This window comes from Chionomys nivalis, chromosome X (assembly GCF_950005125.1).
Source record: "Chionomys nivalis chromosome X, mChiNiv1.1, whole genome shotgun sequence".
Lineage (NCBI taxonomy): Eukaryota > Metazoa > Chordata > Mammalia > Rodentia > Cricetidae > Chionomys > Chionomys nivalis.
In genome coordinates, this window is record NC_080112.1 from 98056243 (window position 1) to 98069691 (window position 13449).

The window sequence follows — 13449 nt, forward strand, 5'->3', positions numbered from 1 at the left end:
GTGCTTCCACCAAAATATCTCCTATCAATTTACTTCTCTCCATTACTCCCTCTGTAGTCTGGAAACTCTACATACACTACCTCACACTCCATTTAGGAATCCACTCATATGTCACATACTGGGAGAGGCCTTCTCTGATTAACAAAGTCATTTTGGCCTGGCTCACTACACACACTCACAAATCAGTCTGCCACAAAGCCCCACCTTCCTTTATGTATTTCATTTGTAACATCATGAAAATCATCCAACCTTTTATTCTTATGAAATCACCCTGCAGGTCGCATCATTTATTATGAACTACATGTGTCACACACATCCTTACCACATCGACTAGAACTAAGCTACAGATTTTATCTATTTTTCCTTATCTTTGCATTCATATTTTTGGCATCTAATATCTACTCAATAAATATTATTCAATATGGAACCAATAGAAATGTTTACTCATCTAAATCTTGATTCTCAGTTATCAACATTATTATTTTAAATTTTTTTCTATGTGTATATCATAAAATTGCAAAGTCATAAAATTGATTTTTCTTATTTCGGTTATATATTACCCAAGCTTACATTCATGTGGTGAATATACATATGCACATAAAAGTCACTGTAAAAACAGATTTTTCAGGAATTGATAATATGCTCTTTGATGTACTAAGAATGTTAGTCTATGTGAATAATGATAGAAAAAGAAACTTTGTACTTTCTGATATTTTTTACAACACACTAAAGCACAATAAACATCACAAAGACCCAAACATATAACTTAGATCTTCAGCAATTTTGCTTTGAAAATTTTACTCCTTTCTAAAGGGATCATCAAAATGGAATTCTCCCTGACTTTTGGGCAACCTGGGATATTTTAGTGATAGACACCCTCTTACCTGAAAATTTTAACCTTTGGCTACTACCCTGAGTAGGCATACTGACAGAATTCACAAGGACTCTGTTGTCTCTTGTCTCAAATAAAGGATCAACAGATCAAATGCCATCCCTGAAAATAAAAAAAGAAAAGAAATTCTAACCAAATTTCCCTCTACTACCTGTATGAGTTTGCTGTGCCTGGAGATCCCTCCGGACATACAGAACTTCAAGAAATTGCTCTCAGATGCTGCCAGGATGCACAGATGGATTGTTTCTCAGTTGCCATTGTATTCAATCAGGCGACAACACATTTGAGGAAGTCAAGTCTTCTTGCTGCTGTTTGTTTCCATAGTCCGCTCAGTGTAGGCAGGAGACTGGGCTCTGGCCTGAGAGGCACTAATGAGGTGAGAAGTTTAATTCTCACTTGAGTGACATACTGATACTTTGTTCAGAGGCTTTCCTACTGATAAGTCTATTCTCAGAGCAGTTGTTACCCAATCCCACAAATCCTACAAAATCAATTCTACAGAAGTCATTAGAGGTTTAACAATGAAAATTTTACCCAGGAAAGAGAATTTGAAATGTTACACTAAACAAGATGGCCTTTTCATATCAAGCTCAAAGAATTGCATTTAAAATAAATGAGGCTGAGTGGGTGCATAGGTGAAGAGTGTGGTTCTTGAGTCCTTATCTGAGCGAACTGATTTCATAGCATATTTACCTCACTGGGTAAAAGTTTTCCCTGCCAGAATTACATGCAAAAGAACTCTATTCCCTACGTAAGGAAAAACAGCTCTGTAGTTAGAAATGCTCTTAAGTGAGATAAAATTATCCACAGTGTTTGCTACAGATTCGATTGACAGGAAAGAGGGGATGTAAACACTACTCTGCTGACAGTCCTTATGGAAACAGATGGAAAACACAGCCTTGAATGCTTCCTGGAGACATAACTGAGCCTATCATTAGCCCCACATCAAGAAAGCTTAGTCCTACAAGGAAATAAGATCTTAAACCTCTAACATCAACATCTAGTTTATAATTCATAAGCATTGCAAATTGTTTAGTTTAGTTTAGCTAGGCATAAATGAAAGAGATCTAGTGTTAGCCATCATGAAATCTTGACAGCTCTGCCTTTAGCGTAAGTGCTAAACCAAACAATTCCTCACTACCTGCACTGCATCTAGTCTCATCTTTGCCTTATATTGCTACAGAAATAGCCTCTTTACTAAAGTCCCTGGTGCCATCCTTGCTCTCCCATCACATTCTACTCCAAACACGAAAACCACAGTGATCCTGTGGAAATAAAAATTACATCAAGTCATTCTTTGACTTAAACGTCCTCCCATAAGTTGATCTCTACCACCCTTATAGTAAAATTCAAATTCCAACAGGAATTTAGCCAGCCTGAGATTTTAACTTATTCTGTTTCCAGGACCTGCTCCTTTAGTCACAACTTCCCAGAAGCTTTAAACCAGTACTCAAATAAATCTTTAGTTATGCGATATTCCCATAGAAATCTGTAGTTTTGCTGTTCTCCAGAAATTCCTAATTTTGTTGTATTCTTCTACCCAGGCTTGGCTTTTCCTACCATTGCCGGCTGTTAGTAATCATTTTCTACTTTATATTCCCCACCCTATGTCCTCGAGCATCATGTCCTATCATAAATTTATTTATCCATTCAAGAAGTATCCACAGATGACCTACTACGTCCCAGGCTTCGATAATATGGTTAAACTATGTGCTCATTCTAAGACCTCACAGGTCAATGAAACAGGAATGAGTGTTTGCAGAGTCCCAGGAGGTGCCAGGAGAGAGGGATCTCAGAGATCACAGCCGTGAGCTCTGTGAGGTGACACCTAGCTAATGTGCTAACAGTCTTCCCTTGCAGCTTAAAACTGTGTGTCTTAACAGAAACCTTCCAGAAGAAGAATACTGAGTCTTAGCTCAGAAGAGTGATGCTGGGGGCAGCAGTTCTGGGTTCTGTATCAAGCTGAGAGATTTAATATATTAAGATACAGATTACATAAGAACACTTTCAGTTTGCATCAGAAATGTCACTGTTAAGTCTAACTATACAAATGATGTCTGTTTAAAGAATGAACTGTATAAAGGGAAGAATTTTAGGGGCTAGGAAACAGGGCCAGTACCTGGCTTCAAGGTTACTTATGCTGTCCGCATCCTGCACTCTTGTTTCAGGACAAACAAGATCGAGAACTTATCTACTCGACATAATGAGAAACTAGAATATAAGTTACTAGATCACTACTGGGATTCCAAGAAATTCTGGGAGAAAAGAAATATAATCAACATGCCCAAAACTGGAGGCTTTGAGTAAATAGCAATGGCTATTCAAAGTTGGGAGTCATTAAACTATACCAAATTATATAGTTTGAAACAATGCTTTTAATATACTCCTGTTACTGGGCCAGGAGTTGGGGCGGACATTTGAAATAAACATGCTTGGCTCCGAGACAACAAGCACAAGCAGCAGATAACATGCTTATACTACAACTGCAAATGAAGGATTTGTACAACTACTTGATTTGTATACTAAGGTTGAAATTTGAGTTAATATAGGGCCGGGCGGTGGTGGCGCACGCCTTTAATCCCAGCACTCGGGAGGCAGAGGCAGGCGGATCTCTGTGAGATCAAGACCAGCCTGGTCTACAAGAGCTAGTTCCAGGACAGGCTCCAAAACCACAGAGAGACCCTGCCTCAAAAAACCAAAAAAAAAAAAAATGAAATTTGAGTTAATCTATCTGTGGGTAACAAGAACCAGAACCTTCAGTGTGCAAGAAGAAAGCGATAATTAAAGGGGGAAATACTAAAAGAAACATTATGATGCTGGATGTTAGAGGCTTTTTTATAGCAGTTTCCTTTCATTTTGGAGCAAAGCTCGTTAACATGCGAGATGTTCTGACATACCTCCCTGGAGGGAAGTTCCTTATACTCAGGGAGCAAACAACTCAAAGGCTTCAGGAAGTCACTTAAAATGATCAAGTGCACCAGAGCCTGCCCTTCCAAAGCATGTATAAGTAGTAAGGACTGCTGTAAGGTACTCTCAGACCAACTGCACTGCCAAGAAGGGGCAGAAGCCAATCAAGCTGCCTGCAAGAAGAAAAGACCATCTGGGCTGCCTGCAAGAGGCTCAGACCAACTGAGCCACCTGAAAGAGATAGTCCCCAACCTATTGAGTTGCTTGAAAGTTATGTAGTGAACCAAACCCCAGGATTCCCACTCTTATGAGCAATCACCCACACTGGGCTGGGTTTTTGGTGATGTAGCTGACTTTGAGTCATTTCTGCTCCTGTAAGTAATGCCAATGACACACATTGGTTCACCAAGCTGAGTTTTAAGCTGAAATTTAGTGGCATCATAATTTTGGTTGGTGATCAGTTCTCTGTCTGGGGTGAGTAGATGTCTGTTTACTCCTCCCTGGGAATAGAGCAGAGTCATAGCACTATAATATAGACTTGGAGGATTTTATACTTCATGTAAACTCGGTAGATTTACAGTTCTAAATGCATCTCAGACTACATGTATATAAGGTGAACAAAGGTTCTGATATAGTAATAAGCACATTCAATAGATGGTTCATGGTTTTCAAATACAATTCACCAGTAAATGTAGGACTGGTTGATTCTAGGAACAAAACAGGCAATGACCGAGGACACGTTAAAGAAAGCATCTTTTCAAAATGATGATATTGAACGCTAGAGATGGCTCAGACGTTAATAGCACTGGCTGCTCTTTTAAAGGAGTAGTGTTTGGTTCCCAGAACTCAATGGTAACTCACGACTGTAACTCCTGTTTGCAGAAATATAGCGCCATCTTCTGGCTACTATCAGTAATGCATGCACATAGTGCACAAACATAGATGGCAAGCAAAACAGTAGTAAACATGAAATTAAAATAAATGTATCACCTGTCAGAATGGCTTAAAAAAAAACCAACGATAGCCTTTGCTGGAGAAGTTGTGGAGAAAGGGGTACACTCATCCATTGCTGGTGGGAATGCAAACTTGTGCAACCACTTTGGAAAGCAGTGTGGCGGTTTCTCAGGAAATTCGGGATCAACCTACCTCTGGACCCAGCAATACCACTCTTGGGAATATACCCAAGAGATGCCCTATCATACAACAAAAGTATATGCTCAACTATGTTCATAGTAGCATTGTTTGTAATAGCCAGAACCTGGAAACAACCTAGATGCCCTTCAATGGAAGAATGGATGAAGAAAGTATGGAATATATACATATTAGAGTACTACTCGGCAGTAAAAAACAATGACTTCTTGGATTTTGCATGCAAATGGACGGAAATAGAAAATACTACCCTGAGTGAGGTAAGCCAGACCCAAAAGGAGGAACATGGGATGTACTCACTCATATTTGGTTTCTAGCCATAAATAAAGGACATTGAGCCTATAATTCGTGATCCTAGAGAAACTAAATAAGAAGGTGAACACAAAGAAAAACATATAGGCATCCTCCTAAATATTAAACCTCATCAGGCGATGAAAAGAGACAGAGACAGAGACCCACATTGGAGCACCGGACTGAAATCTCAAGGTCCAAATCAGGAGCAGAAGGAGAGAGAGCACGAGCAAGAAACTCAGGACCGCGAGGGGTGCACCCACACACTGAGACAATGGGGATGTTCTATCGGGAACTCACCAAGGCCAGCTGGCCTGGGTCAGAAAAAGCATGGGATAAAACCGGACTTGCTGAAAATAATGGACAATGAGGACTACTGAGAACTCAAGAACAATGGCAATGGGTTTTTGATCCTACTGCACGCACTGGCTTGGTGGGAGCCTAGGCAGTTTGGATACTCCTCTTAATAGACCGGGATGGAGGTGGATGGTCTTTGGACTTCCCACAGGGCAGGGAACCCTGATTGCTCTTCAGGCTGATGAGGGAGGGGGACTTAATTGGGGGAGGGGGAGGGAAATGGGAGGTGGTGGGGGGGAGGAGGCAGAAATCTTTAATAAATAAATAAATAAATTTTAAAAAATAAAAAAATAATAAAATAAATGTATCTTTTTAAAAAAGAAAGGAAGAAACTATTGGTACACATGCTGAAAGGGTACAGGAGATAGCCTAAAAGAAACTCCAGTGGCAAAAACTGGGAGTGGAAAGAAAGAGGCATAAAAATCACTTGAGGTGGACAGCCAAAACAGTTAGTAATTATAATGTGAAAATAGATTTACAGTATCAACAGCACACTGACAAAGTTATCAAAAGTAACATCACCTATAGCAATAAGCAATATCATGAATTCCTTGATCAAATATACCAGGGCATGTCATCTCTGTATTATACTTTCCAAATAATTCCCAACTTTAACCAACTCGTGAGAAATTATTAAAAATTCACAGCGGAGAAATATTGTACAGAACTAGAAAAAAAGTGTCAAGGTAACAAATTCAGTGCAAGCCTGAAGAATTGCCACATATTGGGGAAAATCTAAGAAGACGGCAGTGCAGGTTGAGGCCCTGAATTAGAATTAGGTGTAGACTGAAATCCATCCCTTCTGTACTCATTTCAATCCCCTCTCTTATGAGTAAGCAAAGAAGGTGACTAGATTCTTGAAACGCTGCTTAAAATAACCCTGTTATTCCTTGCAACAGCTTATGTGATGGTGCTAGTGCTAGCTTCATCATTAACAGTTGGTGAAATTAATCTCTACTAAGGTTAAACGAAATCACACAATCAGTGAATATTATAGATAGGTGTTAGAGCTAGACACTCAAGTTCCAATGGCTGTGCTCTAAACGCCTATGCTATGGTCCCTCCCTTAAGGCTAATGCCAGAAATTTCACATTCTGAAATATTTAAAAATTGAGAATTATGTTGAGTATAGGGTTCTGCAGTAGTGATTTGCTATTTTGAACTTTGCATACTGCCAAGATTATGCCTTCTGCTGAATCATATTATATATCCAGTTTGTAAAATCACAAAAATATCACTTTTCTAACAATTAACATGATCCTAGTGTGGTCCCATTTTCTACTGGGGGCATCCATGTAGCTTGCTTGCCACACCACCATTCTTGGGTTGAAATTCTTTTCCTCTATAATTGTGAGATCAATCAACCAAGTGAACCTACAGGATTCTCAAAAAGCCAACCCCACCTCTAGATTTAACTGTCTGGAACAATGTGGGTGTTTCCAAAGCTGTAAGAAGAAACCATTTGGTGACTGATTATATTCAAAAGTCACTGTAGAATGATTTCGAATGTGTCAGGAAACTGTACTCAGAAGCCATCAAGAGGGATGGATTTCAGTCATTTATCAGAAACCTACAAATCATTTCTCCTACAAAAAGTTCAGCATTAATGCTTGAGCTGATCTTACTGCAGTCTCTACAATTCTGAAGCGGCACAAGCTTCAATTTCAGAAAGTAGCTGCTGTATACTTGCATGAATATATAAAAGGTTTACTTATCAACTTTGGTGATGAACCAAAGCAAGAAGGGATTAACTAATTCACTGGAGGGAAGAATACCAATTCAAAATATTTTCAATAGGCTAAAACCAACAAAAATTCAATTACACAAATACAAGATGAGGGAAGGCTGACTTGACAGTGGCGGGTCATGTGCAAAGAACTCGGGGACTTTAGCTGACCACAAATGTACTTGAGTCAATAATGTGCTGGGCCTCTAAAATGAATAATTTTAGCAACTGTAAATCTGTATTAACCAAAAAAAGCTCTTAAATGTTCCTTCTGTACATTCGGTCAGTCAATCCGCCTCTGGACTACTCTGACTCAGCTCTTAGCATCACATTTTTGAAAAACAATGTCATTTTCAGAATTTCTAAGTAGAAGACCTAGCTTACTGAGCTATTTGGGATAAGGTTTCCATAATGCCTATAATTCCTTGAAGATATTTCTGAAAGAGAAAATAAGTGAAGAAAGTATGCGAAATGTTAATAACTATTAAATCTGAGTAAAGTATCAGAGTTCATTTTTTGAAGTCTATTTTCTGAGTGGCCTCGAATAGCTCCATAATAAATGCATAACAAATAAAAGGGGGGGTCCTCATGGAACAATCAGGTCGAAAGGTGATTACAGTGCCTCTAGCACTTGTCCAAAAACTGTGTTTCGATAGACACACATCTTTCACCTACCTCATTCAGCTATTAGAACTGACTGTACTGGGGATTAACAGGCATCTGGAGAGCCTAAGTTAGATTTTTCACAATGTCTTGTCATTATTGAAATGATTTAAGTTCCCTTCCTCGTATTTCAAAAGAGACACCAAAAACATAAAAAGAGGCCAATGGATACCAAGACCTCCTCATGTAAAATCAGCTCCTGCAGCTTAGGATGGCAAAGTTTGTGTCAATTTGGCACCAGCTAGGATCATTTTGGAAGAGGGAAACTCAACTAAAACAAAAAAATGCCACCCACCAGACTGCCCTGTGAGCAACCCTGTGGTGTATTTCCTTGATGAGAATTGATGGTGTTGGGGAGTGGGGGAATTTACTAGTGGTCCTGTGTGCCATAAGAAAGCAAGCTAAGCAAGCCATGATGAGCAGGCCAGTGAACACCCCTCCATGGCCTGTTTCAGCTCCTGCCTGTAGGCTCCTGCCCTGAGTCTCTGCTCTGGCTTCCCTCAGTGATGGATTTATAAAACATAAAGTGAAATAAACCCTTTCCTCCCAAAGTTGCTTATGGTTATACTGTTTTGTCACAGCAATGGAAACCCTAATTAAGACACTGAAACTCTGATCAGTTTTGCCAATACAAGCAGGACAAGAAATCAACTCAGAAAGAGTTTCTCACTCTGATCTTCTACCTCATCCTAAAAGCCAGTAGAACTAGTTTCTGAGATAATTTGCTTCCCTGTTTTCAGGCCTGCATCAGTACCTTGAATTCCTTACTGCTCCATGTATTCTATAATCTGACTCAATAGTCCATCAACAAACCCCTCATTCTCTTCTGCTGGGTCCTCTGAAATTCAACAGTTCATCATCATATTCCTCTGTAACCTCAATATTTTGTTTGGAATCTCTCTTTCCTTTATTTTGCTATATTGTCAGAGGTTGAGCCCAGGACCTTGTACATAACACTTAACTCTAATTGTGAATAATTCCACATAAATAGTATAATAGCCCTACCGTAAATATTGAAGCAGAAATCCCAAAATAGCTGGACTACTTTTTTGTCAACTTAACACAAGTCAGAGTTATCTGAGAAAATGGAACCACAATTGAGAAAATATCTCTAAAAATTGGCCTGAAGGCAAGCTTCTGAGACATTTTCTTAATCTGTGGTTTGTATGAGAGTGTGTAGCCCATTGTGGGCAGTGTCACCCCTGGGCAGGTTTTCCTAGATGGTATAAGAAAACAAAGTTAACAAGTTATGGGAAGCTAACAGTTTCTTCAAAACTTCTTTTCTCCTTTTCATAACAAAACTCCCCCAAACATCCTCTACAATGGCTTCTCCATTGCCTCACCTCAGTATTTCTCCGACCTACCCAAAACAAGTTATCGTGTTCCTCATTTTCTCTCTCTCTCTGTCTCTCTCTGTGTGTCTCTCTGTCTCTCTGTCTCTCTCTCTCTCTCTCTCTCTCTCTCTCTCTCTCTCTCGGACTTCACATATGCAAGCTAAGCTCTATAACAATTGATCTATATCCCCACCACGAAACAAGTTTTTAGCTCCATACTATTGACAGTACTCTTAACAAGACTGCCAACAGCCTCATTCAAGCTAAATCCAAAGGCTAAGTCTTACTTCCCTTCTTATTAAACTTCTCAGCAATATTTGAATTAGTTGATTATGCCTTGATTTGAAAACATATCTTGGCTTCTTGCTGCATAAGGTCCCGAGTTTTTCTCCCACCCTCCAACCTTTTCTTGGTGTCCCTTAGTAGTTTTTGTTGTATTTTTAGAGTTCAACAGTGAACTGCTCCAGGACTCAGTTGTTGAATGTTATCGACTAAAAACCTCCAAATAGCAATTTATGATTGAACTCAAGATGGGGCATATGTTAAATTTAAGGTGCTTATTAGAAACTATATAGACAAATGGAATGAAGGATCTGGAGTTCATTTCATCTGTCTATATGGATTAACTAAGCACCCTTAAATTTAACATATATCCCAAACATAATTCTTGATTTTGTCTTCCTCTCTGATATTAGCCCAGTCTTTCCTATTTCAGTAAATGATACAAGCTCCCATCTAATTATTCAGGCCAAAACTTCAAGGTACCATCCCGAAGTCCTCATTATTCCTGACACAATACTTTGATCCATCTGTAAATTCTGTCAACTCTGCCTTCTCTCTCAATCTAACTTCTCACCACCTCCAAATCACCATCACTTCGTGCCTGAACTATTTCAAGAGTTGCTTCACTGTTCTCCCCACTTCTATTCTTGTCCTCTATTCTCCACAAAACAGTAAGTGATATTTTCAAAACATAATTCATAGCACTTCATCTTCCAATGGATTCTGATCACAGTTGGAAAGAATTCAAAATTTGCACTTACTTTTCCCTTATCTGGCTGGCACCTTACTTACTGAAGTCTTGCTTTCACTGAGAGACATTTACATGACTATCTTCCCTTGACATCATCCCTGTTTTCTTACATTGCTTCAATTATCATGGTAGGACCTATAACATCTGTTCATCTTCTTTCTTAGAACTTGTTTTTCTTTTTCTTTCTGTCTCCTACATCTAGAATACAAACTCAGAAATATTGCTTTACATTGGTGGTGCATAAATACCAGAAGACCAACTATATCCAGCAAAAATTATCAATAGTTGGTATGGTAATAAAAAAAGAAGACCACAAAGAGATCCACAATTGCTTTTATTTAAAATGCAAAAGTTGAAGCTTTATTCTATGGAGAAGAATAAGCACTGATGGTAAGGGAAAGAGTTAGAGAAAGCCAAGAAGAGAAAACTTTGAAAAAACCAGAGCCTAAATAAGTTGTCTCATGAGGCAGGGAGTTATTAGGTCTTTTTTCAAAAAATGAAACAATAGTTATTGAAATTCTGATATATACCAAGTTCTGTGCAAGTCTGCCACAATAGGTGAGATATACTGTCTAATTTTGTTTAATCTTCACAACTATATGAGGTAGATTTGATTATGAACCCATAGTATAGATTAGAAAATTCATCTTATATGTCTAAGGTTGAGTCTTTCATTAGATCATATGGTCTGCAAATGCTTCAGTAGGGCAACTCCTTTCTAAGAACTGCACAACAACAATTTACAAAGTGTGGTTCCTAGACCCTTTAAGTCTCCACAACTCGTTCAGGACAGTGAGGCATTATTCGCTATTTATTTTACTTCTCCTCCAATGAAAACACAATGGGGCTTTCCAAAAGGCACATGATACATGATTAGGTAGTGCTCTAAAAAGTCACAAAGACGTAAACCGTCATATTCTCTGTTATTATTATCATTTAGAAACTATAAATGAATTTAAATTACAGAAACAAAATCATTTGGGAGGTTCTCGGTAACATTTAAGAGTATTCACTAGGGCTGGAGAGATGGCTCAGTGGTTAAGAGCATTGCCTGCTCTTCCAAAGGTCCTGAGTTCTATTCCCAGCAACCACATGGTAGCTCACAACCATCTGTAATGAGGTCCGGTGCCCTCTTCTGGCTAGCTGTATACAAAACAAACAAATAAATAAATAAATATTTTAAAAAATAAAAATAAAGGACTATTCACTAGTCCTGTGTTAATTAAGAAAGTGTCAACCATTCCTAAAGCCAAACAGAGCATCTGAAATTCAAAAGTCTCTAAGGTTTCTTCCCATTCAGAATCTGAAAGATTTCACATAAGTTATGTCTTGGAATCAACCTAGGTGCCCATCAAAGGATTAGACAATGGGGATGTTCTATCAGGAACTCACCAAGGCCAGCTGGCCTGGGTCTGAAAAAGCATGGGATAAAACCGGACTTGCTGAAAATAATGGACAATGAGGACTGCTGAGAACTCAAGAACAATGGCAATGGGTTTTTGATCCTACTGCACGTACTGGCTTTGTGGGAGCCTAGGCAGTTTGGATGCTCACCTTACTAGACCTGGATGGAGGTGGGTGTCCTTGGACTTCCCACAGGGCAGGGAACCCGGATTACTCTTAGGGATGATGAGGGAGGGGGACTTGATAGGGGAGGGGGAGGGAAATGGGAGGTGGTGGCGGGGAGAAGGCAGAAATCTTTAATAAATAAATAAACAATAAAAAAAAGAAAAAAGAAAATATGAAACATTGAGCCATGCAGAAGAGAGAAGTTTGCAAGAAAGTGATGTGCCTGGAGATGATCAGGTTAAATAAGTCATACTCAAAAAGCCAAACATTACATGTTTTCTACCATGTGTAGAATACAAAAAGAAAAGGGACACTGGTGGCCTTATGCCACTTTTGACATGACCATAGCAGCTAACGTGACCATGAAACCAAGGCAGCCCCTGCCACTAGAGCTTGTGGACAAGTGTACAGGATCAAGAATTTGAGTTGTGGTGAAGAGTGATAAAGAAATTGTTGGTACACATTGAAGATTTGATGACTTTGCCAATATTGTGTTGGAAGATGTCACAGAGTTTGAAATCACACCAGAAGGAAGGATTGCAAAATTAGGTCAAATTTTAATAAATGGAAATAATATAAGAATGATGGTTCCTAAGGCCAGCTGGACTGCTACTGAAAAAAACATGGGATAAAACCGGACTCTCTGAATGTGGTGGACAATGAGAGCTGACGAGAGGCCAAGGAGAATGGCACAGGAACTTTCATCTGGCGATGGATCGAGAGAGAGACAGAGACCCAATTTGGATCAACCGTCTGAGCTCTTAAGGTCCAAATGAGGAGCAGAAGGAGGGAGAACATGAGCAAGGAAATCAGGACCATGAGGCGTGCACCCACCCACTGTGACAGTGGAACTGATCTATTGGGAGCTCTCCAAGGCCAGCTGGACTGGGACTGAATAAGCATGGGTTGAAACTGGACTCTCTGAACAAGGCGGACAATGAAGGCTGATGAGAAGCCAAGGACAATGGCACTAGGTTTCGATCCTAATACATGAACTGGCTTTGTGGGAGCGTAGCCTGTTTGGATGCTCACCTTCCTGGACCTAGATAGAAGTGGGAGGACCTTGGTCTTCCCGCAGGGCAGAGAATTTGGACTGCTCTTCAGTATCGAGAGGGAGGGGGAATGGTGTGGGGGGAGGAGAAGTGGAGTGGGGATAGGGAGAGGGAAGCGGGGGGAGGGGGCAATATGTGGGAGGAGGGGGAGGGAAATGGGAAACGGGGAGCAGTTGGAAATTTTAAGTAAAAAAGAATAAAAAAAAAAAAAAGAATGATGGTTCCTGGAGGAGAAGACCCTGAAGTATAAATGGATTTCCTTGGCTTGTGCTAGATTCTGAATTTTAAAAAAAAAATTTAAGTTTAAATTTTATGAAAGGAACCAGAACACAATTCTGCAAAGAGGAAATCACCAGTCAAATGCAGAGGAAGTAAGATGAGAATGCCTCACTGAGAAAAGGTACCAAGCCACGTGGCTAAACATAGACAAGAATTATGGGTTAATTTAAGTTGTAAAAGGTAGTTAGTAATAAGCC

At 39.5% G+C, this 13449-nt stretch overlaps 1 pseudogene; it reads left to right on the forward strand.

Moving 5' to 3' along the window:
* The first annotated feature begins 12259 nt into the window (after positions 1-12259).
* Positions 12260-13223, forward strand: LOC130868531 (U6 snRNA-associated Sm-like protein LSm5; annotated as a pseudogene).
* Positions 13224-13449: the final 226 nt, after the last annotated feature.